This window comes from Struthio camelus, chromosome 2 (genome assembly GCF_040807025.1).
Source record: "Struthio camelus isolate bStrCam1 chromosome 2, bStrCam1.hap1, whole genome shotgun sequence".
Taxonomy (NCBI): domain Eukaryota; kingdom Metazoa; phylum Chordata; class Aves; order Struthioniformes; family Struthionidae; genus Struthio; species Struthio camelus.
This window is the reverse complement of record NC_090943.1, coordinates 30,791,158-30,815,606: the sequence shown is the minus strand read 5'-3', so window position 1 is coordinate 30,815,606 and position 24,449 is coordinate 30,791,158.

The window sequence follows — 24,449 nt, the reverse complement described above, 5'->3', positions numbered from 1 at the left end:
TACTGTGTTCTGCAAACTACAGCTCGCAAAGATGTGCACTGAGGTGTAGAGGGTGGATTTATAGGTCTATGGATTTCCCTGCCATATCCTTCTGAGCAGGATGGGGCCCTGAACCTACAGTGTTGCCCAAGATACAAGGATTCGGACAGAACAGCACTAGCTCTGAGCAGAGAAACAGAGATTTTTCTTTCTATCAGACCCTTTCAATCCAGTTAATTCCTAGTCCTTTTATTCTAAATCTGCACTGCAGGCAGATTTTCCACCTTCTGAATAAATGTGGAAATAATATCAAATCCTATACCTTTCTGTATGACACAGGTGTGAATTCCACCTTAGTGTGCCTAACTAAAAAGCAGGTTTATAGCCCTGACATGGATTTTTAGGGGCACTATAGAAAGAAATGCAGAGTTCAGTGATCTTTACTCACTCCTATTCATATGCATAAAGAAATGTCTTTGTCCCATAAAACTTAAGCTTTAGCTAAAGCACTGAATCTGAATTATTTAAATAGGACTGTGTTATAAAGCATTTTAGAGTATAGGAGCTAGTCTCTCTTTCTCATGTCTTTTATATTAAATGAACTGTTGTGATCAAGTTCCAGATTCTGCTAAGCATAAAATGTTATTTGATATTTAAACTGCGTAATAGCAATTTAATTTTCAGAGTCTCTGGAAAAGCAAAGATTCCAATGACTTCAATTTATTCTGTGAGTTATCAGGAAACTAGGCTTTTAAAAATGATTATCTTTGCTTTGGATCTGAAAAGAATCCCTTTCATTTGTTAGTCTGCATGAAAATTAGTCTCTTTTGTTTAACTTTTGGCCTGTTGGGCTGACTGCCTTGTGTTAAGCTTGAATATCCTTGAGCCAGCTTCCAAGGTCCTTATCAAAGATCCAGCTTAAAATATTTCAATCAGTTGGGTACTCCTAAATCGCAAGGGTGGAAATTTTGTCAGAGTTAAGACCAAGTGAAAACAGGAGGAATATAAGCAGCTGGGTTCAGTCCTGCTCCCATGCTGAAATAATTGATTCAGCTGGGAACAGCAGTGAATAACTGTTAACGGCTAGCAGTAAAACAAGTCTGTATTAGGCTGCTATAGTTAAAGGCAGAAATGACAGATTCACTCTAACAAGCGAGAGAAATTAACAGCATTTGTTCTATTATTAACCAAATATATGTGGTTTATTTGCTGTAAGGAAAATACAGTAATTTGGTGTGTTAAAACTTTTCCCAGGCAGATTTTCTTTCGGGTATATCTGTGTGTACTATTTTTAGTATGTTATACACAAGTACAGCCCATTGTTAAGGTTAATTCAAATAGATTTCACTGTGGTCCATACTGAGGAAAAGAACACAGCGACAGAATTTATGTATATATTTTAAAGGCTATGATGTATTCAAATGATTTTCTGGAAAAAAGATCTAGTTTTTGATACAGTCTTTCAAAAGATGCTTTTGTTAATCAGATAAAAAATAGTATTTTACTACAAGTATTTTTTCCATATGGATCTGTATGATTTCTACTACAAAGTCTACAGAGAAAATGGTACAGCTATTAGATTGCTAGTCCTGGCCTAAAAAGCTCCATTTCCCTAACCACCCTTATATTATCACTGCTATTCTGGGAAGGGCTCTGTGGTCCAGAAGCTATTGTGGCTTCTTTCATCCTATTGTCATCCATTGCTTTCCTGGGAATTAAATACCTTAAAAGATCTTGGCTTTTGTTTCTCTGGGTGAGATCCACCCAGTGTTAGCCATCTAGTCAGTCATCTAATCTGAACTGACTAATTTAGATCTAGGTTTTCTCTAGTCAACTGGGAAAGAGAGAAGAAAGCACTTTCACAAGCTGCTTTAACCTAAAAGAGGTTTTTAAATAGTTAAAATAAACTACACTCTCTGAAAGCATTATCTTTCTATCTTGATTTACTATAGAGGAAGCCTAAATGATTAGTTTAGACTCAGTGGTTAATTCTTCAAGATTTAAGTATGTGTGGTGAATCCAACCAGCTGTAGCCCAATAGCCATTATAGAAGAGTATCATTCCCTAAACATCTCACTAAACATTTAAAATTCACCCATCACTAAATAAAACATTCCTGCGAAGAAGTTATGCAGCAGATTAAATTTTTGAGACATATGAATAAAAGTTTTCGTAGGAAAAGGGTTTTTTAAGATCAGAGCCCGATCCTCCGGTCACTTTATAGAATACTTTGTTTTTCTTTCATGATGGGCATAATCACACAAATTGGCTTTTAGTGACCTGTTTGCCTGTCTTATCTGGCTAATAAAAAAGCTTTTATATATAAATATTTTTATCTTAAAGACGCTTCACTTTCATGTAAAAAAAGTAAAAAAGTAAAAAAAGGAGTTATAAAAGATTCTTATGGCAGAATTATTATATATGCACTTTTCTCAAATCTCAGCGCCTATATTAAAAATAAAATCTATCTCCAGTACTTCAAAATTATATTGCAATTCAGCTTAATGAACTCCTCACTCTAAGATAGATAGGTTGAACTGTGGTTCAAAAGGTACATTTACTACTACTCATTCTGCCAACACTGTAAACAGTAAAATGGCTTTTAAGCACTAAGACTGCTCATGAGAGCAAGAAGCACACTCTTAAAGTGGTCTGCTAAAGAGTCATATAGCAACTGTTTCCTAGTCATCATATAAATGATGACTAGGAAAACTTTTTGCAAATTTTTTACAGTTTTTAGGGGGTAGGATAAGGTCGGATTCTATTACTTACATCTGTATTGCTTTACATGGCAATATGATGGATTTTTTTTTGGAAAAAAAAACTGTTCCACCTACACACATTTTTCAGAATCTGGCCCAAACACTATATAAAAAAAAAAAAAAGCAACAAAAGAGTTGAATGCTTTAAAAAGTCAAATGTTGACACATTATTTAATCAAATGTAATTAAGTAAAAACTGGAATTGAATAAAAAAAGTAGTTTCAACAAAATATTCTCCCATGTTTTTTACCTACTATACAACTTGCTTTTAATCAAAACAAGAGGAAATTAAATGTAAAATTTTCTTTCAAATGTCAGTTAAGATGGTTTCCATTTTTTGATTAGCTCAGAAATATATTCTTTTAATCTTATCCAAAGGGAGTACTCCTTCCTACAAGCAAAGATGATCACTCCCACATAAGAATATTGATATATCACTTAATTTATGCATTTTTAAGTCAATTTTACTGCAGACAATCATTCAGAATCAAAGAAAATACATTAAAAAAATGGCTGGAAGACTGGGTATCTAGTCCCTCTTATAGTTACCATAGCATAATCATAGTTATTTTCATGAAATTACCAACGTCCTTCTTCAAATAAATTATCTTGCACTCTCTTCTCATTCTGCAATGCTTTTTATATGTATTCTTCCTTCTTAATTCTGAGCTGCCTACAACAGCATTAATGATTGTATCAAATGTCCTAACAAGATTAAATATAACCGTCTCAAAAAATATACTGCCTACCTTTACCATTGCTCTTATCAATATTAGAACTTTCTAGCTGCTATTTTCCTAGCTTGATAGTATTGCTTTATTTACTCTAGTGTTCCCATTTGTCTAATTTTTCTTTCCCTATTAAAACCCAAGGTAGACAGTACACTAGCCTTTCACAACTGCTTCCACTCCATTTCGTAGCTTAAGGTTGTTCTTATCTCAGTTTCACAAACCTTAGTTCACAAACCTCAACCTCACGAGCACTCGGAGGGATGATAGTAAGAGTACTCATTCCATGAACAGGAGGCTCAGATATGCTCCAGCTTTCTCATTATTGGAGTTCTGCAGCCTCAGAGCATCCCACCCCCTACTAAACCCATTTCAAAGAGCTTTCAGAGAGAATCTATATCTTGTCCCAAAAATGTATTAACACTATGGGCTCTGCCTTCTATATGTTTACAGTGAGTCTGAAATCAAATTCCTTTTGTGAAACTATCTTCTACCTAGGATAGGGAAAATAACAACTTGGTGTTAAGGATGATGCAGCAATTCAGGTTACTCCAAAACTGGAGGATGGGTGGCTACAGAGGCATCACTATGAAAATAGTCTTCTAAAAATAAAAAAAAAAGAGACTGCCAGAGCATGAAAAATAAAGGATTTAATGGTTTAAATTGGCTTTAGTGTTTCTCCAAAATTGTTCTATCCTATGTTGGAAGTAAACTAAATTTGCTGAACTGATGAAGCTCTTTGAATTCTCACTGATCCACTTGAATTTGGGATTTTGTCTTTCAAGTCAGTCCTTTCGTACCAAAGAAACTGAATCAAGACCATTGAGAGAAAATTATTTGTCAGCCCACATGTAGTTCTAAAGACCTGAAATAGATGAGACAGTGTAGAGGAATACGGAGTAGAAAATTGTGCAGATGAAAAAGTAAGGAAGCCATGACTGGAGGAGCAGATTGTGCTGGCAAGAAAATCACTGATACAAGACCATAGAGAAGTTGTAGTAGAGAGAGTTTTGATTGAATATCTGCCTGGTAATTTTGAGTAGATACTTAGATGCTGGCCTCGATAGCAATATGGTGAAGGTGGCTCAGAACTGTATTGATATCCTCTTGCTTTCTAGAGCAGACAGTAATCTAAATTAATTAATGCCAATCTATCTTGAATAGAGTATTTCTGAGCCACATTTCAGTAACGAATGTTACACAATGGAAAGTAAAACATAGCCCTGTCTGATATATGTGGAGCCTCAGCTGTACATATTTGACCCCTATTTTACACAGTTGTGGCTCATTGATTCGCTCTTTTAAACTCCTGGACTGAGCACTCAGCAATCATCGGACCACCCATACATCTTCTGAGATGATTTAGTCTATGAACTGTAACCCTGCAACAGGGCTGTAATGTTTCTGGCACCTGCAATGCTAGCTGCTTGTCATTATGACATATAACCTAGAAGATGTACTTAAGAACAAATAACCTCAGAAGTGTTAACATGCCATCCGTCTTTACAGCTAAAGCAAAGGACAGGGCTCAAGACAATCCAAAAATGAATAAATGAGCAAATTCACATACCATTTCTACCAGTCACTAAAATTCCAGTTTGGAATCAAAAGTGTTAGAGAAAGAAATCTAGGAAAGGCCTTAACGACTCAAAGAACTATTCATTTTTACATCATAAAAAGCTGTAAAATTACTCAAGCCATTTTTTTTTTGCTTGTATCTGAAAGATATATATTCTTTTACATAAAATGCCTGAAATTGCTATGTGAATCTGGTGAGGCACAAGCTAAATTACAAATATTTTCCTTTTCCAAGGTTTATTAGAAATGCCAATATGAACATAGACCAATTGAAATAGAGCATCCTAATTTAACGTAATAGAGCTTTCTAAAAGGTCAGGCAGAACATTTTACCCTGAAAATTAAAATATAGATAACACTAGCACTGGAGTTACTGTTTATCCCACTTCAGTTCTGTTCTTAATGAAATTGTATTGAATTTTTTATAATACATCAAAGAGTCAACATGAAATAGTTCACAGAGTATTAAATATATCAACAGTATAAAGCTGGGTCAGATAATGGCAGAATTAAACAAAGACGAAAGGTAACAAATTTGGCTTCAATTAATGTAGTGAATTAATGAATGAACTCTATTACTCTACTCATGTTCATTAAACATGTATAATGGGCTTCTGAATCGTCCATGTGAACCTAGAGAGTCTATTCAATCAAAATTACCTATGCTCACTGTCAATCCGTTGCTGATTATTCATTGTCAGAGGCACACATAACTAGCCCTTTCTCATCACCAGTCGGGGAGGACTTGATTGTGTGGCACCAGAGCAGAGCCTGTGAACACAGACCCCAGCGAGTAAAGCCCCTGTTTTGTGTAGTTGTGGGTATATTGGCATGCATAAATAATTTAGCGGTCCTTACTAGTTGCCTGTAGGGCTAACTACATTTTGCAGCTGCATTTTGGTATCATTTATTACCGTGTGATTTGGACTAGGCACTCCCATAAGGAGTAACAGTTGTGGGCTGAAAGACCACATAGCTTGTTTCAACCCAAGTACACTCTGCCAAGAGAAAGCAGGAAAATGGAAGCAGGCGATAGACAGGACTGTGCCTTTATGAGTTAGTAACATCAACATATGAATATGTCAGTGGTTGCTAATGAATACTAGAAATAAGCATTTCCTTGGAAAGGAAAGGATTGTGGCCTAGGTAACAATTCTTTTCCTCCTGGTTTGCAGAGACTATGCGATGTACCATGTTATGGGCTGTGTCTTGGAGTCAGCATAGGACTTTAAATTTTCACAGTACCCACAATTGTTTTCTGTAGCCTCGACAACAAACTCCTGCACTTGTCATGGTGACTCTTCCAAGCTACACAATAAAAATCTATAGGATTTCATGTGTGCATTTTTAAAAAAGTCGCCTTTAAGAATAAGATATTACAGCTTGGTCCTTTGTTTACACCAGGGCCAATGACTCTGCTGCTTATTTAAATTATGTTGTCTTAAAGCAGCTATCACTCCCTTGCTCGTATTTACCCAATCATACTTACCCACAAGCTGTAGAAACAGAATCATTTTGCCTGCTTGTGCCAGTGACGATTCATTTGCTTGAGTACAGGGATCATACTGCAACCTTTAACCTTCTTATGCTTTCCTGCTGTTTCCAAGCTGAAAACAATAAGCATATGTACGCAGTGGGGGAAAGGGCATGCATATCTGAGAGCAAAAGTCTTTCTTGATAGCCTGTATAAGATGGCCCCGTGGTTTTCTGTTAAGATGTTACATTATTTTTATGCTATTTTATGGCAGGAGTATTTCAATGAAGTAAAGGCATTAAACTCATGTTAAATGTTTCTGTAGGAAAGATGGTTGCATTTATTAGGATTAATAGACTACTTATACTGGAAACTAAAATCCTCTTTTTATTCACATGCAATATTATGTGCAGGTAACCAAAATCCAATCTTCTTAATCCTCAGTGAAGCAGCTTTTTCCCTGACTTCAGCGACAGTTCAATTTCTGTTATGCTAACCATATGCTTCTGATTGATTATCAGTTATATTTAATTATTCAGAGTTACAGATGGCAGTTTTGTGAGGCAAATGGCTGATCTCTGGAGGCCCTGTGTGCTGATGCCACTGTCTCTGTAGTTACAAGTCTTGATATGTGACCCTCAGTGCCTGAGGCTGAGAGTGACAGGCAATTTTACCACCTCTATAAGCTATATTGGCCTATCCAGGCAAAAAAAAGTGCAAGAATTCTGATACTAAGGTACCCTAAAACCATAGAGATTGAAGAGAGGATATTAAGATGAATGCTCTTAACCAGCATATGTTATAGAGCCTTACCTCGGTGAACTACCACAAGCAGTAACTGTAAGCCTCCTTCCCCAGGCAACAGGAACGGTTTACTGGGACTTCTCATTGATGCTTCACTCCAGTTATCTGATAATGCTGGAAAAACTGGCCGGAGCTGGGATAATCACCAGAATGAGAAGCTTTCAGTGATGGTGCAGTTGGCATTTCTCTGCAACCCCCATCATATTCGTCATGTTCATGATCAGCAATGAAAAGCGAAACCAGCCAACCAAGGCTGCTAGTGCCTTGCAGCGTGAACCGGCGTATTCCTCTGCGGCCATCAATTTCCTGACTGACCTCCTGAAGCTCAATGGGAGCAAGGTGGGCACCATTTCTGGAAGTGGGTTATCCCTACAGAATCCTGCTTTTGTAAAAGAGCATAATGTTGTTCACAGGCTTCAGAATCCATCCTGTTTTGTTTCTTTGGATTTTACTTCTGGCTTTGGATTCTTTGTGCTTAGGAACCATATTACAACATCATACAAATGGACATTCCTGTCCTTCATAGTATAGAAAGCTAGAAAAAAAAGATAATGTTGAATTTTTTTTTAAGTAACGCCCTCCTGAGCCACTAGCTATTTTTGTATGAAACATCAACTGTTTATTTCCGTGCTCAAAAAGCAAAGTGGTGGAAAATTATTCTGCTGGAAATAAGAAATTATAAGCTTCCTGTAATTAAGGTCACATTTTTTTCTTATCCACTGAAAGGTACCTTCAAGATGTGCTACATTTTTTAACTCTGTGAATTTTTTCCAATTCTCCACACTTTGTGTTTTAATACTAGAGTACCAATTCATTGCTTTCCTGCCTATAGGAGCTTAGGTCTAGATTCTTTGAAGCACTGCTGTCATTCATTAGCGCCTCAGCGTTCAGTGTAGAGGCACACTTGCTAAATAAAGCAGTATGGGTCAGAAGCTTTGTTACTAGAGAAGTACATAGACAGCAGAAAACCAAACAGCACAGAATATTCCCTCTCCCCTCCTCCAGACATTAGTAGCTAAAAAAAAAAAAAGTTGTTATTCAGCATTTTTCCCCTCTGAGCATTTATTTGTGATGATTACAACAGGGACAGTGGGAGAGAATCTACTCTCTTTTTTTCACATTACTTTCTTGAAAGAGGTCTTTTGTTTTCAATTCACCTGATAGCGCAGTCCCAGCAGAATACACCTAACAAATCACAGTGAGTGTCTGCACCTTGCTATGTATCAAAGTCCCTTAATGTGCCAACAAAGTTCTCCAAGGTCAGAAAAGCAGTTTATCAACCTCTTATATCTCTTACAGCAGACAATAAATTTATTCTAGTGTTGGAATCTATGAATATTTCAGATGCTCTATGAGATAAACACTATTGCTTAGGATGCTGTGCATGTCATTGTCAACTAGTACCAAATACTATCACTGCTCCAAGCATACGATACTTTCAGATTGTTCTGAGCTCAGTAAAATTCAGTGCTGCACGGTTTGCATTTTTGTGTCCTCTAGCTCTTTAAAGTTTGTTTTCCAGAAAGCATGTAATTATTAATACAACTTTCCATTAACTAATAGATTGAAATAATGAATGTTCTGAATAATTGTGAATTTCTCTCTCCGTTACTTTCTAAGCAGGTTAAAAATTAACTTCAGAAATAAGCAAATTTTGTCTTTTATAGAACTCTGAGTGCCTTCTTTCTATGAACAAAGCAAACAAAATATCTTCCTTTCATATTTTTATTTAATCAGTGAAATCCAAGATACTTTCTATTTCTATTTAGCTTAAGCAAATGTATATGATTTAGTATATATATAAGCCTGGCTAATCTAAGGTAGTTTTATGGATCTCTTTAAAATATCTAATGAAATATTTAATTCACTTATTATAAAACCATTCTGAGTTTTATCACATTTTATAACAAGCGCTGCCCTACTGAGTCAAATTAAAATTCGTTTGTATGATCTATGAGGCAAAGAATAAGAAAAAAAGAAAGATTTTTGAATTAACGGCTTTCTAGAGGGACTTACAAAGCCAAATATGGTTTTGAACTCCTTCTTATACTTTCTCCTTGATTGTAACCTTTGCACAGAAACAGAAGGGACAGAACAGTAGTTAACTCTGTGAACTATGCTGAAACTTTAGATTCTTCTGGGTAGTTTCAGTGTCTACATCTATGACTGGCTTAGGTGGTCCCTCAGTCTCTGCTAAGCACTGGTTTTTGATCATGATTAACCGTATCTTCCTGCAGGCTTCAGATATTGTATTTGGTTTTATTTAGACTTTAAAGGCCATTTGAAAATATCATTTAATTGATAAGAGAGAAGCTCAGACTTTAAACATGGGAAAGTGATACAGTTACATACCTGAGTCCATATTTATAGAGAATAGCACCTACCACAATTCAAAGTATGATCTAACATGTATTCTGCCATAATCCTAAACAACCTTAGCCTCATTTCATCTAAAAGGATGTTTTTCCCTGGTTATCTGTGATAATACTAACATCTATTTGGAAGCTTAAGACGAATTTCTTTATGCCTTTGGTAGTGAGTTTCACTTAAGAAAATACAAATATGCTCAGTTTTTTGTGATATGAAGTAGAAATATTTATGTTGGAGATGGGCTCCTAAATAATGTATATATATTTAAAAAGGAAATGAACAAGTAGACATACATGAAAGTTCTACAACTAGAAACAAGTGTATATTTATTGAAGTATTTTATTTAAAACAACAATTATAACAATGACAACTTTTCAGTGAAAGCAAGCAATTCAAAAAAACCAACATTTAGAGAATAATAGTAACAAATTGTCCTCAAAGAGGAAGGTTAATGGGAAGAGAATCCTCTTACCTTTTCTAAATGCCCTCACCATTGACATGCTATTCTGTGCAGCATTCCTCAATAGATCATTGCCATTTCAGTGGAATTTTCTTTCTCAGCAGGGACAAAGCTAGAAATGGCAGATTAATTGTTTTAAGATAGTAGATTTTCTAGTCCTTCTGATGCTGATATGTCTTAAAGGACTTTTTAAAGGATTCTTTAAAAGCATTTGTTTAGTTGGTTCTTTGCTAACTTAGCATCCTCAGATTCATAAAAGAATAACTGGTCCCTATTGCATAGTTAAATTGAATCAAATATTTTAAGAGATTGTTTCCCTAGGCAAAACATATGTATGTGATTAAGATAAATATTTTGCCAATCTTTTTGTATTCAAGCACCACTTCTGCACTGGTGAAGGAAAATGCATATATATTCTCTACAGTTTTCAGTGGTTTACAGTACAGTGCTTACATTAACCATTAAATGAATGCTAAAACGTAGTTATCTAGAAGATTATATTTTCTTCTTTACTTGTAAAGCAAAACTTATTTTATCTGTATAAAGCCTGATTAACTAAGTAACATTCAACCTATGTGAATAATAGGCTTTCTTATTTTAGCTTAAATCCCTTTTCTATCTCAAAGTCCTGTTAAAAACTAATCCTGTTATTAGTTTGAGTTGACTGAAAATTAATTCAGTTTTCTAACTAAAATTAAAACATGGAGGAGGAAAAAGGAGAAGCAGTTCCATATTAAACAAGAGATTTTTTTAAATCTAAACCATTTCATTTTCAATTTTTATTCTTTTGGGGGGGGTATGCTCTTTTTGTATTTAACTACTTATGATTTTTTTTCTGGGTTTACTTGCATTATTTTGGTCTCAAAATGAAAAACTGAGAGTTATCTCAAAAAAGTTATAAAATATTAAGAATTTTGCTTTAAATATTCCCCAAACATTTATGATTATACTCTTTATGTATGTAGGTTATGTGCTACACCAGTCATCTGAAAAGTTACCACTAGTTATCATAAATTCATATGAATTTGAGAGTAATGTTAGTTTAAATATGAGTGTAGTTTTTTGAGAGTATTCTACTGGAACAAAAAAATTACAGAACATCTAGTTCTGGGACAGTGGCTGTGCAAGTGATATAATCTCACCTCTACTTTACTAGTTTATCAGCAGCCACTGCCCCCTGACTGTTGAGACACTGCAATTACCATAAAAGTGAGGCTACTTCCTTCTACCATCTCCTCGTAGGCTTTCTATGAATTCTGAGGGCCAAGGGGGACATATTCAGAAGCAGATGAGAAACCCTTACAGCAGTAGCTCCATGTCAGCCCACATGGAGGCATCACGTACACCTCACGTGAAGTGGGACACACATCAAGAACTGGAGCAAAACTCTTTGCTGATTCGTACTCTATAAGGAAAGAGCTTTTTTAGTTGCTCTACAGAGAAAGCAGTACTCATGCTACCTTCACTACAATACATTTCAGATGATGACCTCAATATGTTTCTGGAGTTTTTTCTGCTTTGTTTTCATTTTTTGATTTGTCTTTTGCCCTCCTCAGTCTAGTATATTCCCTGAGCTACAGTAACCTACAGACAATACCTTGTTAGCCTGTACTTTGGTGATGTACCTGGGACAGATTTCATGCCTGCTCTAATTTGGTTCCATTTCACTCAAGTCAGTCTAGCGGAACATAGTTAAATATACTATACAAAGTTAAATAAGTGCATGCAATATTAGCTGCTGCAAGAAGTGGTAGTAAAACAAGTAAAATCACAAGTCTACATAAAAATATATATTTAATATAATTTGATCTTTTGCAGAATTATTTGACATTATTCATAGCCCCTTATACTAAATAAAAACTTCAGTGTTATTTTAAAACCTAATATCACATTTTAAAAACACGAGAACAATGACTATTTAGAGAATGGATCTCCTACAGCATGAAGGGTTTCCCTGTAAACCATTACCTGCTTCAGCTGTGCACTGTAAACATAATCTACATATTTTTGTTGATAGTACTGTTATAAAGTAATGTTTCTTTTATATGAGTCTTATCTTTCAGCTGTAAATTTAGTAGTTACTGCAGACTATACCACTGACATTAGTCTTAATGATGTGAGACTCCAATAACTCTTAAAGAGTTTAAGATTAATGGAAAAGAACTTAACTTTGTGAGTCCTGACTTATTTTTATTAGTAACTCTGCTGTTTGATTTAGATTAGGAACCGGAGAGAGTATTATTTGCCCATAGAAATGAGAGGCTGTTCATTTTATTATATCATTCATAAGTAATATGTATTTGATTCTAACTTCTATATGCAATAGGGATTCAAATATTTGGGGGCAGGTAGCTCAAAATTTTCACTAGCTGCCTAGAATCTGAATAGGGCCCATTCAAAAAGGGCTTTGTGGGAGGACTCTAATCGCCAGCTTAAGATACAGACCTGTGCTTTGAAAAGCGCAAGCAAATCTCAAGTATCAGACACAGAAGTCCAACAAAAAAAATTAGTTGCTTTATTGGTCCGGCAGCAGAGAATGAAGTGTGCTGTTGGATCAGATAAGGACATTGTCAAGTTGAAGCCTGAAAATTTCTTTGTACCCATTTAACCAGACCATTGGAAAAGTACCTTCCTACTTCATCTTTTCAGGTAATAAGAATGAGGCTGTCGGAAATTGAAGTAAGGAGAAAAGAGAATAAATAGTTTTCATATTAGCCCTGTCTGACAATGAAGTGGCTGAGATACTGGCAAAGGTATGTAATTTAATGTGAATAAACTGTTACACTGCATGACAGCAAATATATTAGCTATCCTTAAAAGACCTGCTCATTCAGACAAGTGAAGTTGACCTCAGTGTCAGGACAATCAGCATGGTCTTAAAAGCTAAATTATAACAATTACGACTTTCTACATAGAGAAAAAAAATTCAAATGTATTCTTTTCTGTAAAACAAAACAAAACAAAACAAAAAGACAGAAAAAGATGCCTATCTGATCTACTAGGCTCCTTTGATGATGTCAAAAAAGCAGGCCATACAGCTGACGATTTACCAGTCATTCTCACTACCAGGAGCACAGAGACAAGAGCACAGAGAAGAATGATCAAAATGATGTTGAAAGAATTCAATGTAAATGGAAAGCAACTAATAATCTAGGGCTGCAGCAGTATTAAAAAGAGACATATCCTTGTTCTTGTTTGTTAGTTCTCTGGAAAAGTAGATGAGAGACCTTATGATAAAATTAAAATGCAAAAAATACTGAAAATACTAAAATAAATACTACTTTCAATCCCATTTTGATTATTTGAAAATTTTTGTATTTACTGTTTTCAAACGACAGATATTCTAGTTCTTTTGGTTCCTGTTGTCTCACGTGCATCATGTTTGACTTTTTGGCTTATGCCAAGGGGATCTTACCCAGTCAGAAACCAAAACAGAACATTCACACACTGACCTGAGGCAGAAAAGCTAATAGCTATATAGCATCAAGATAGGGGTTATTGCTCTCTGAGCATAACAGAAGAACATAGTTTCACCAGGCATCGTAAGAAGGATATGCCCTGAGCTGTTGACATTTTTCCTTGAAATATAAAGTGGGGAAGTTCCTGATAAATCAAGATCAGTGCTATAAAATAGCCAGCATTACCCCTGAAAATGATATTTCTCTCAGAAATGGGTTCATTAGAAATATGAAGCAAGACCACAGTGTTCTAAATGCTCTACAATCTCAAAAAAAAAGTGAGCTCTATAGTATACACATTGAGTTTCAGAGAAAACAAGTATTTTCTTTTTATGGGTTACATATGCAAGCGGAACCACTCACAGAATAAAATAATGACTAAAGAATGAGGATGGGGTCATTTTTAGTGCATGTCTAAAGAAGTGCTTTTATTCCCATTTCACAGCTGGGAGCCTGAGGCACAGAGAAATCAGTGGTCTAAAGTTGTTAATTTTTCAGAGATGAAGGCCACGTAAAACCTCTCATTGATTTCAGTTTTGCTGCTGTCTAGAACTGAAAACCAGGGTCACCTCCGGCCCTCATTCTTTTTGCTCTTTTCTGTTTCTTGCACCTGCTGTCAGGTCTCCTTTATGTTCTGTTATTTGTTTTCAAAGGCAAAGAATCTCACCAATGGCTGACACCTTACCGGAACTACTGGTCCTTTCGATATAGATTTTTCCCATAATTTGAGACTTGTACTGGGAGATGAACAGCTATATTTGCTGAAGTCATCCGAGATTAACCATTTCCAAGAAGACAGTTTTGCCTTTGGCTTAGTGTCTTTCAGCTCCAAGAGGCAACAATAAAAACGAAACAGTGATCTGTGTATAATATCCATAATTGCCAGTTTACTATTGAGTTAAAATGTTTGTCTTGTTTATCTACTATTCTTCTTTGCTTCCTTTCTTTTCCTTTGTTAGCAGTACTTAAATACTTGTGTGAATAAATCTTGTTTGTTTATGTCACTCAGTCATAATATTGCTTGTAAATAAAAGTTATTAAAGGGAATAAAGGTCTCAGTTTGCTGCTTTGGAAATATATTTCATTAAAAAGAGAGGAATCAAGGGTTAGCTATGAACTCTACTTTTTCTTGACATTTTCTAATAAAATCTGAATCCTAGTTGGTTTAAAAGACTCTGAATTGCATATAGCATGAAAGAACTCAAGGTGAAAGTGATCCCTAGTGAGTTCTTCAGAATTTAACTTTTGTTACAAGCTAAACAGTTCTTTTTCAAAATCATCCAGATGACTGGCAAAGTCAAAGATATTTTTAGTTTTTTAAAATCTGATTTAAGAATTTCGCAAATTAGAAGACTCCCAGAAAGCAAAGCAAAAAGGAAGGTTATTCTTTTTTCTAGAATTTATTGCTCACTTCAGGCAAAAAGTACAAAAAAAACCCAGGGCAGCTGTCAGCTGACCAAAATCAACAGGTCAGCTTTATAATCCATAGCATTTGATAAGCACTATAGAATATTTTACTATATTTACATTAAAAATGTAGGTTCATACCATACGTTAGGATTCCTTAGCAGACTTTGAACAAGAATCTAGTGCTACTTCATAACAAAGGAAAAAATGCCCACCCCTAAAGTGGCCACATTTTTTCATATATTCCTATGGAGAGCAAATCAGATTCTAGAAAATTAAAGTTGGCTAAAAGAATCATGATTTTTAAAAGCGAGCAAACAAGCTTCTATCATATCTAAAGAAGAGAGAAGGAAATTGAAAGTTGAGTGGTCGAGTGAAAATAAGATATTTGAAACTATTTAAAGATTTACATTTAAAATACAGTATAGCACTGAAAGAAAGTTGATCCAAAATATGTTGGGATGCAAACCTTGTAAAACAAGTCAGAATGGTTATGGCTTAGGAAATGTGCTATACGGAAGATTAGCAGGACCACATAATATAATGGGCAAGTAAGCAGCTCAACGATTGTTACACCACCCATCTAACACAATCACTGTTTGCTAGCTTTCCCATGCTGGCGAATGCTTATTTCATCTTGTCGGTATAGGTAAAGCTAGTATGTCTCAGACACTAAAACAATGGTAGTTGATGGAAAATTTTGGCTTCTTAATGACAAAGTCCAGTGTTTGATGTTATGAATGGACCTTATGGAACGATAAAAATAAAGATCCTGCTGCTCACTAACTCAGCGGAATTCCTTTCCTCTTTATTCTAATTTCTACATTACAGATATCTAAGAGTCTAAACACTGCTACTTTTAAGTAGGGAAGGTATAGTCCTATAAGGCACACATGAGTGGGGTAGTATACTGGAGAGAGACAAGACCTAGTTTAGGACAAACCTGTGTAGTTGCTCTTTCAAAGGCTAACCTTTAAAATGCAATAGAAATACAGCACAAAAGCTCAGAATTTCTGCAAGAGGACAAAAGGAAAAAGTAGAAGCTATTCTTTTCCAAATCAGACAGAAGTTATTAGAGAGATGCTGGTATTGCAAGCACTAGTGCTGTGTCCTCTACTATTTTTATTCATATAAATGAATTGAATAATGCTTTTGAAAGCAAGATTTCCATGTGATTCTAGCTTAGGAAGAGCAGTAAATAATGAGGAACAATGCAGACAGTAACAGGACTAACAGATGACAAATGTAGTTCAATGTAGCTTAATGCAGAATAATGAATCTGGTAGGGAAGAAAAAAGAGAGAACGCTTACTACTTGCAGGCTCACACTCACACACACAGAAGAACAAAATGAAATGAAATATACAAAAAAGAAAGAAAAATTAAGTTGCAGGAATATCCTTTCCTACAAGAATCCTTTGCAAAGCTTCCACCTTAAGATTACCTGAGGATAAGAAAACAGGTTCGAAGTTTGAATGAACTGCAGGAAAATATGGAAAAAGAGATGATGTTTGTCATTCTTTAATAGAAAGTGGTGAGGTTTTCAAATGTATGAGTCTTTTCATGACTTCACAGTTCAGTTTGGTCCCTAAACAGCCTGGCACAGCCCGAGCACACGCATTGACAGTGAAGCTGATGCACTGGCAGTACTTAGACTGCTATTTGCAAATAGTTTCAATCCACCTTTTATTGTTTATCTTCAGCTAGCCTGGTAGCCATGGTTTCCAAGTGTTCTGTATCAATACTGCACTACTGGTAGTTCTTTTAGTGAGTATACACAGTGTTTATATACCCCACTGCAAATCTACTTTCCAGAAGACAATTCACAAAGGAGCAATAGTTTTGTTTTCCATTGTATGAGTTGATTCATATACCTTTAAAAAATCATTTATATGGTAGCCTCTTATAATCAATCTTTTGAAGTTATCGCTAACGCTAATGAGATCATTATTCTCCAATACTGGAAAATGGCTGTTAATGCTGGTTATTCATTCTTGCCAGTTTTCAGGCATAAGTGGCTAAAAATAGCTATCTATCTGATAGCTGCCTGGTATATTGACATAACACTCTGATCCAGTCTTTTCTGCTGAATCATGAAGCAATCTGGAAAGCACTACTGCATTGTAAAGCATGGTCTTTGTCATAAGCAATTGTCATGTAGCTTCTCTGTGTCATGATATTGCAATGGTATAAACATTCCAAGCTCTAATGCAGCACACTACTTTAGTACATGCGTCTCAGTATTTCTTTTGATGTGGATATCATCATGAAGTTTCTTAAAGAATTATTCTTTCTTGACTGATTTTGCTTCTTTTCATGTGCTCTTTTAGATAGTTACTCATTTTTATGTAAATGTTTTATTTCCTCAAACTTTTTTGTTGTTGTTGTTGTTCTATCCTGATGGAGGATTATGGATATGACCGTATTTCTTGTTCCTCTTTCCTTAAAATTACAGTTCTACCCTTTTCCATAGAACCTTTAATTCATACACTCTGCAACATTATTTGCATTGTGTTAGTTTTTTTATTCCAAAACCAGAGTAAGATTACTCAATATTTTTTGAGACTAAATTTTTGTCTTTGGAAAAGACAAAAGATATCTGTCATTGCCTATTGTTTTTTTTATTACTTTTACTTTAATTAATTTGTTTATTATAAGAATAATCTTTCACTTTCAATTCTCTGTTTCACTTGATTCTTGTTGTGAATATAAAATGAGCTGGCTGTGAGGCCATTTTTCATTTACCTTGCAAAGTTCATCTGTTGGTTTCTTTGACTGATAATATATTTCCTTCAAATATTAGACTGGGGATCAAGTGTTCAAGGCCAACAAGAATGCTATTTTGGTCAGATGGGAAGGGAAATTGTCTTGGTCTTGTTCCAAGCAGGCAATTAAGAAATGATAAATTGGAATCCCTCTAAAGCTAGAAATCATTACTCTCAAGCCTGTCACACATTCTAAAGTGTAAAACACCTAATAATAATAATAATAATAAATACTATTACTAATCGTAAAACAATGCAAAATGAACATAAACATATAAGAGTAGGTGATTTAAAGGCTGATATTCATTTGAAAATTCCTACTTAATCTTGTAAAGTTAGTAATTAAAAGGTCTTGTTTCTCACCCTTTTTATGTAATGTTTGCTTCATCTATCCCTGGTAATGTAAAAGCAAACTTTTAATGCCTTAACATATGCCACTTCTGTAATTTCCATGCATAGTTTCCAATAGAAATCTAGGACCTCTTCTGCACTAGTAATAAGCAATGGGATTGAAAAGGGTACCTGGGGCCACTAGCCCAGGTGTCATCTAGCACAGCAGAAAACCATATTACGTACTGCCTTCTGTTAACCTGGTAGGATGCATCTTGAAAATAAAATTTAAATCTGAACTCATACTACAAAAGTCCTATAAAAGATGTTGAATAAACAGCAGTATATTTTGAGTAACATTGTAGATTTTAAGGCATTGCAAAAGGAAAGGAAGGCTATCTTTGTGACCATACAGGGATCAGATTTCGGGAAATCTGTTTTCAAATCTTAGCTTGCTTTACATCTAGGACAAACTGCTTCATTTTACTCTTCCTATACTTCTCATTGTAATGGCGATAACATTTGCTCAGCTCACAGAGATACTGTTCATATGAATGGATTAATTTTTGTAAGATATTTGTATACTGCATTTATTAACTAAATAAGTACTACTCTCAACAGACTACATCATATTTCCTACCACAAGTCAGCTGTTGATCTCTTTCCTATTTGGTTTCCTCAGGTTATGCCAGGAATGCTATATGATATTTATAATTTGGTATCTATCTACTGTCTTACTCTTCTTGCAGACCATGATAGTGCTTATGGCATTTTCTCAATTCCAGAAAGCACCACTACGGTCTCGGATATTCTTTATCTTTGTCTAACAATAGGAACAAAATGATTGCTAATGGGAATTGTATTTCCTTCATAAGCTCTTCTTCCAGATTAGTTTAGTTTGGATTAAAATATACATGCTGAGCAGAATGGCACAGTTTTGGTAAGCACTGTAACTGCACAAAGGCAGCACAGGTAGGAGGCTGCTGGCTTCCATGCATAGAAAAATTAAGTCAAGGGAATCTACCTGTTACACTTATTTCTAGGCAATGTCTGATGCTAAGTGAATATCCGTGACCTTGTAGGCATGAATGTTTCCACAGCAATTGCAATTTGTAACCAATAGATGTCTTTTTTGATTAAAAGACAAAGATGCTTCAGAGACATACTCAGTGATATTCATGCAGATAATATGACTTAAACGAATAATGCTCAACATGCTCTAGTATAGAGACTTCTGGGGATGTAATGTAATTATTCTGATTACCTACTTAACTGACCTTCTTCAATAGCTGAATAATGAAAATTACTTGTCCACAAAATTATCTGAAATTGAACATCAACTTTGACATTTTTATGCTTAGAGGTTGAAAAAGAAACAAGGGTTATTTCTGGAAGGCCTGGGATTTCCTTGTGACAAAGGGGTTTTCATTATCGTTCACTTTTTCTTTTCCTCTTTGTGTTGCACACCAGATTAATACTTTAGAATATGGTAACTTGGAAGTTCAGTACAACTGGAAGAAAACACTAAAAGTGAAAATGTTTGTCCTTTGGTTTGATTTTTCTTTTCTTTTTTTTTTTTTTTAGACATGAACTAATAGTAGTGTGAAATTAATTCCTACCTAGTTTTTGATATGCTTCACTACTTCCTTTGTGCACAGGTTTGCAATCATTTAGAACTGAGTCTTTTTAAGATTTCTGCTCCAAGTACTTGACAATTTAAAGAGACAGAAAACACACAATCACACACTACCATCTTTTTTGTGAGGCATGATTTCATTCATTTCATCTGAAGTTGATCTTCATTAACTGTTTCTGAAAGAATAATGGGCATTATTTTAATTGGATTAGTCTGAAATGGAGCACAAGGAAAAGCAATTGCAGAGAAGCACTTGTAAACAGAAGTTACCCATTTGCTAATCATAGTTAGAAAAAGCAAAAGATTTAGCTTAAAGGTCATTGAAAGAACAGGTACTAATGATTTGTTTTATTTTCCCAACTAAAAATCAGGGTGAATTTGATATATCACAGGAAAAGGTCTTTAGATGAGTCTAAGCAGGTCCTTAACCTTTTAGTGCAAATATTTGCATGAGAGTAGCTTAAAAATTAGTTATTTGATCAACGTCTGTAACCTAAGTTTTCTTAACAGTCAATGGAGGGACAGGCTCAATGGGGAAATTGTTCCTTAATCAGAAGACACAATGGTAGAGTGCCTGTCCTTCTCTGTGATGCTAGCTGGAACCTGAGGACCAGCTTAAGCTTTGCACCTGATTTTTAAGCAGGTAGTTGCATGAAACAGAAGCCCTAGGTCATTAACTAGACTGACAGTGCTGTGCGCAAAGAAGGTAATGTTGGAGCAGTTTGAGTGTTATAGTATGTTAGAATGTTAGTCCAAGACAGAATTACCTGTAGTGCCAGAAATACTTCTATTCCGTTAAATGTGCCTAAGAGACAAAATATTGAGGAGCTGGCAAAAGCCGCTGTACCAGTGATTGTCCACCTATGTGATAAACCATAAGAATTGCTATTGTGCCTAGAAGTGAAAAGGAAAGATTGCTTACTTTTTAACAAATATGACTTTTTTTGAAGGAAAACTTTAAAAGTAGAAATCGTGTGCATGAAATTAAATGTGTATATCAGTTTTTGAGGGCTGAGATCTTATAGTGTGGGATTTAGGAAAGAATTAACATGCATTTGCAGTCTTCTCCCCAGTCCATGCTGGGTTTTGTTCACAAATGCAATGATGTGTGTTCTAATTATCTGTAAAGTTATGCTGGGTTTTTAAAGGAAAAAATATTTTCATTTCAAGCTAGGCAATGCGATAATGGCCTTGTGCTTTTCATTCCATATGTTCTTTTAAGGCTTTGTGCTCCTTACTATGAGCTTTATAGGTTACAAAGATAACCTATAAATAGGTTATCTCAATGATAGGTTATCATTGATAGATTATCTCAATGTCAGACTGTTTTAGACAGGATGTAGGCCCTTCTGCAGCAATTACTATTAAAATAATTAATGAACTGATTTATTAATTTGCATAACTAGGATAATATTTATCTTCATTTTCATCATGTAAAGCCTCATTTAAAGGACTGTAGATGAAAAACTGTATCCTGAACTTTTAGAAATTTTACAGTGGTTTAAAGATCATTTTTATCATGTCTCTTGTGAGATATTTATACATTTTATTATGACTTACTGCTATATAACCTAAGCAATATTTATTATATGCAAAAAGTCTGACCCTGTGGTGTTTTTTTATTGTTCTTAAAATGAAAATAATTAACTCTGTTTACTACCTATAAGAAAAATTATTAGAGAGGGGTAGGATCCACTATTTAAATTCTACCATTTCAAAAACTTAATGGAATTTTAAAATATAGACTAAAATTGAACTGTAACATTTGAAGCCCTGTCTTTACACTGATCATCTAGGAGCTAGAATTCCAGGAACAGCTGAACTGGAATAGCTGTCTCAAAGTTAGTGAATATATGGCAATTCGCTGGGAGAGTAGCAGAATTTCCACTGCCTGTTTCTTGTCAAAATAAGATATAGAAGCCAAATTCTAATCTAATCTATTGTGGCGATCTTGTGACTTTTCCCCAGGGCATGCCCTATAAGACCAAAGCCATTTCAGCAAGTCAGTAATTGGACGATTACCTTTTTCCAGCCAGTAAATGCTGACTTGGGACTTGTCTCCCCATTAATCTCTTGTCTACCAAATGGCACGTGCATAGTTACTTCACAATGGCCCCTATACAAGTAGAAAAAGGTCTGTCTACTAGTTCTTATTGTCAAAAATGTATAACAACTGTGATTTGTTTCAGTCTCCTAGAGCCTTATTGTGTTAATGCACTTTAAGTTTTTTACTTCTGGAAACCTGGGTTCAAATAGTTTATCTGAGGTGACAATGTGTTGGTCTCAACATGTTTCATACTCGATTTCTGTACACAACCGTAATCATCCACATAATTCAGCGTGATTGATAATCTCTGCTCAGAAAAGTATTTTTTACATCTGAAGCAACAGGGTACAATTCAAATTCCAGTTCAAGCACAATAGCTACTCACAGGGAGAAAAGTGGTAAAAAAGAGAATGGAAAGACATTTTCTAATGACCACATGCTTTACTTCAATTAAATTTTATTAGAAGGGCTTAGCTTTACAGTCCTTGTCCTGGGGAAATCCCGCTAGAGAACAGAAGAAGTTTTACCTGAAGATGATTTGCTTGAATAGCCCTAAAATTTTTGTAACTCATGGTCAAAGTGAAGGAATCATGATGATCATATTTGTTCAGACATTAAAGTTTCAGTAATTCTTTATTAATAAATGTCTGTGATGCACAATTACAAGAAAGCCACACAGAATACATATTTTGTGAGAAAAGGCAAAAGAAAAATGACTATATATTTGGGATACGTAGGCATAGGTTCCAAAAATAAGAAATAATTTTATTCTATTTATTTTACATAGCGTCTTCATTTTCTGGGTCAAATGTGTGAACGGGACTTCAATTAAAGCATTAATTCTGCGATCACAGTCAATAGTATTTAGAGTTTAACTGCATGATTTGTGCCTGCAGTCAGATACTTGGATATCTAAATACTCCAATTACTTGCACATGTAATTATTGCCAGTGCAAAATTGGAGGTTGTGTTTAAAAAAGTGGCCCACAATGAAAAAGAGAAGGATGCCAAATAAAAAAAGATGTTCTATGCTAAAGTGCCAAAGTAATCTAAAATGATTATTGTTCCAATATAACACTAGGCAAACAGCATCTGCCATTTTCAAAGTATAGCTAGATATGATATAGTCATTGACTGGAAATGGAAATGGTAACTGAAGAACATGGAGAGAACAAGATTCACTAAGGTAATCTTTTTGTTAATAATAATCAGAATAGCTTATGAATTTTCTTTGCAGTCTTTGCAGCCTACTGTTTAAGGACACCAAGCAATAGTCAAAGTACGTTGTAGACACTATGCAAGTACAAAATAGAAATACTGAGAGAGTTTACATTTAGATTTCTAAAAATATAGCAAAGCCACTTGTGGGACTTCATAAATCTACTATGTAACTATCTGCCCATTTCAAGTTTAAAAAATTTGGCCTATAATCTCCACTTCCCCGAATTTACAATCCCATTCTGATTTTACTAACTTTTTATTGTCAGGTATGTAGGATTGGATTTTTTTTTTCATTTTTGACATTTGAATGGAAGTATTTTGACAATATTTCTGGAAAAATTGAAGTATTTTAACCTATTTGGAAAAAGCATCTTTATCATTATCAATATGTAGTCGATAGCTAGCTTGTTTTTTTTTTTTTTCACACTGACTTTTCTCTCTCTGCAACTGAAAATTCATAATGAAAAACTGTATTATTCTGTCACAGTTCATTTTTAGGAAAAGTATTCTTTTTTTTAACATATGTATATAGCTTACACATAAGTGTATATATATATATGTAGCTGTATAAACCCTATATGTAGCTGTATAAAACCTCTGCATAGCTTATACAAAAATGTCAGATCTGTATGGATAAGGTCAAATAAAGAACAGTTAATCTGTGTGTAATGGTAATGTGATTTTAGTGGGGTTGCAGTGAAAGAACTAACAGAAAGAGAAATGTAAACAACTACTTTCTAGATAATGGATTTTTTTCATAACAAGTTAAGTTTATTGTGAAATACTTAATTATGAAGAATTATATGGTGTTTTTGCCTTTTCTGTTCTAAGTCCTTCTTGTCATAGGGTAAATATTGTAAGAATTGGACAGCTAGACTAACTGAAGATGACAAGAGGAGAAAGGACAAAACAAAAATCTTTTGTAATTTAATTTTGAAAGGTACCATCATTTATTTTCAGCTGGCATTCAATTTTCACTACACTCATTTTAAAATGCATTACTGTTTAGTTTTGAATGTTATGGTAATTTGGGAATTGACTTAGCTTTTCTCAGAGTTACAGATATAAGGCATACTAATGAACATGAGTTTCAGATGACAAATGATGCTTGAAGTTTTCATGTCTGCTAATTCATTTTTGATTAGAACATGGATGTTTTCTGAAAAATAGATGGCATTTGCCTGACAAAATGGTCGTCTGATTTCAACATACAATGTGATGCTTCAGTGAAGTTTGAACTTTGGAGTGATTTAAAATTCATTGGTAATAGTGCTATAAAGGCCATGTTCCCTAGCTCAGTATGCAATAAACTGCAGGACTGTATCTCTTTTTCAGCTGCACTGAACCTTCCGTCTATTTCATTTATGGCTTTTTTTTTTTGGAATGAATAAATGAATGAATGAATGTCATGCTAACCTGTGAATTCCAGGA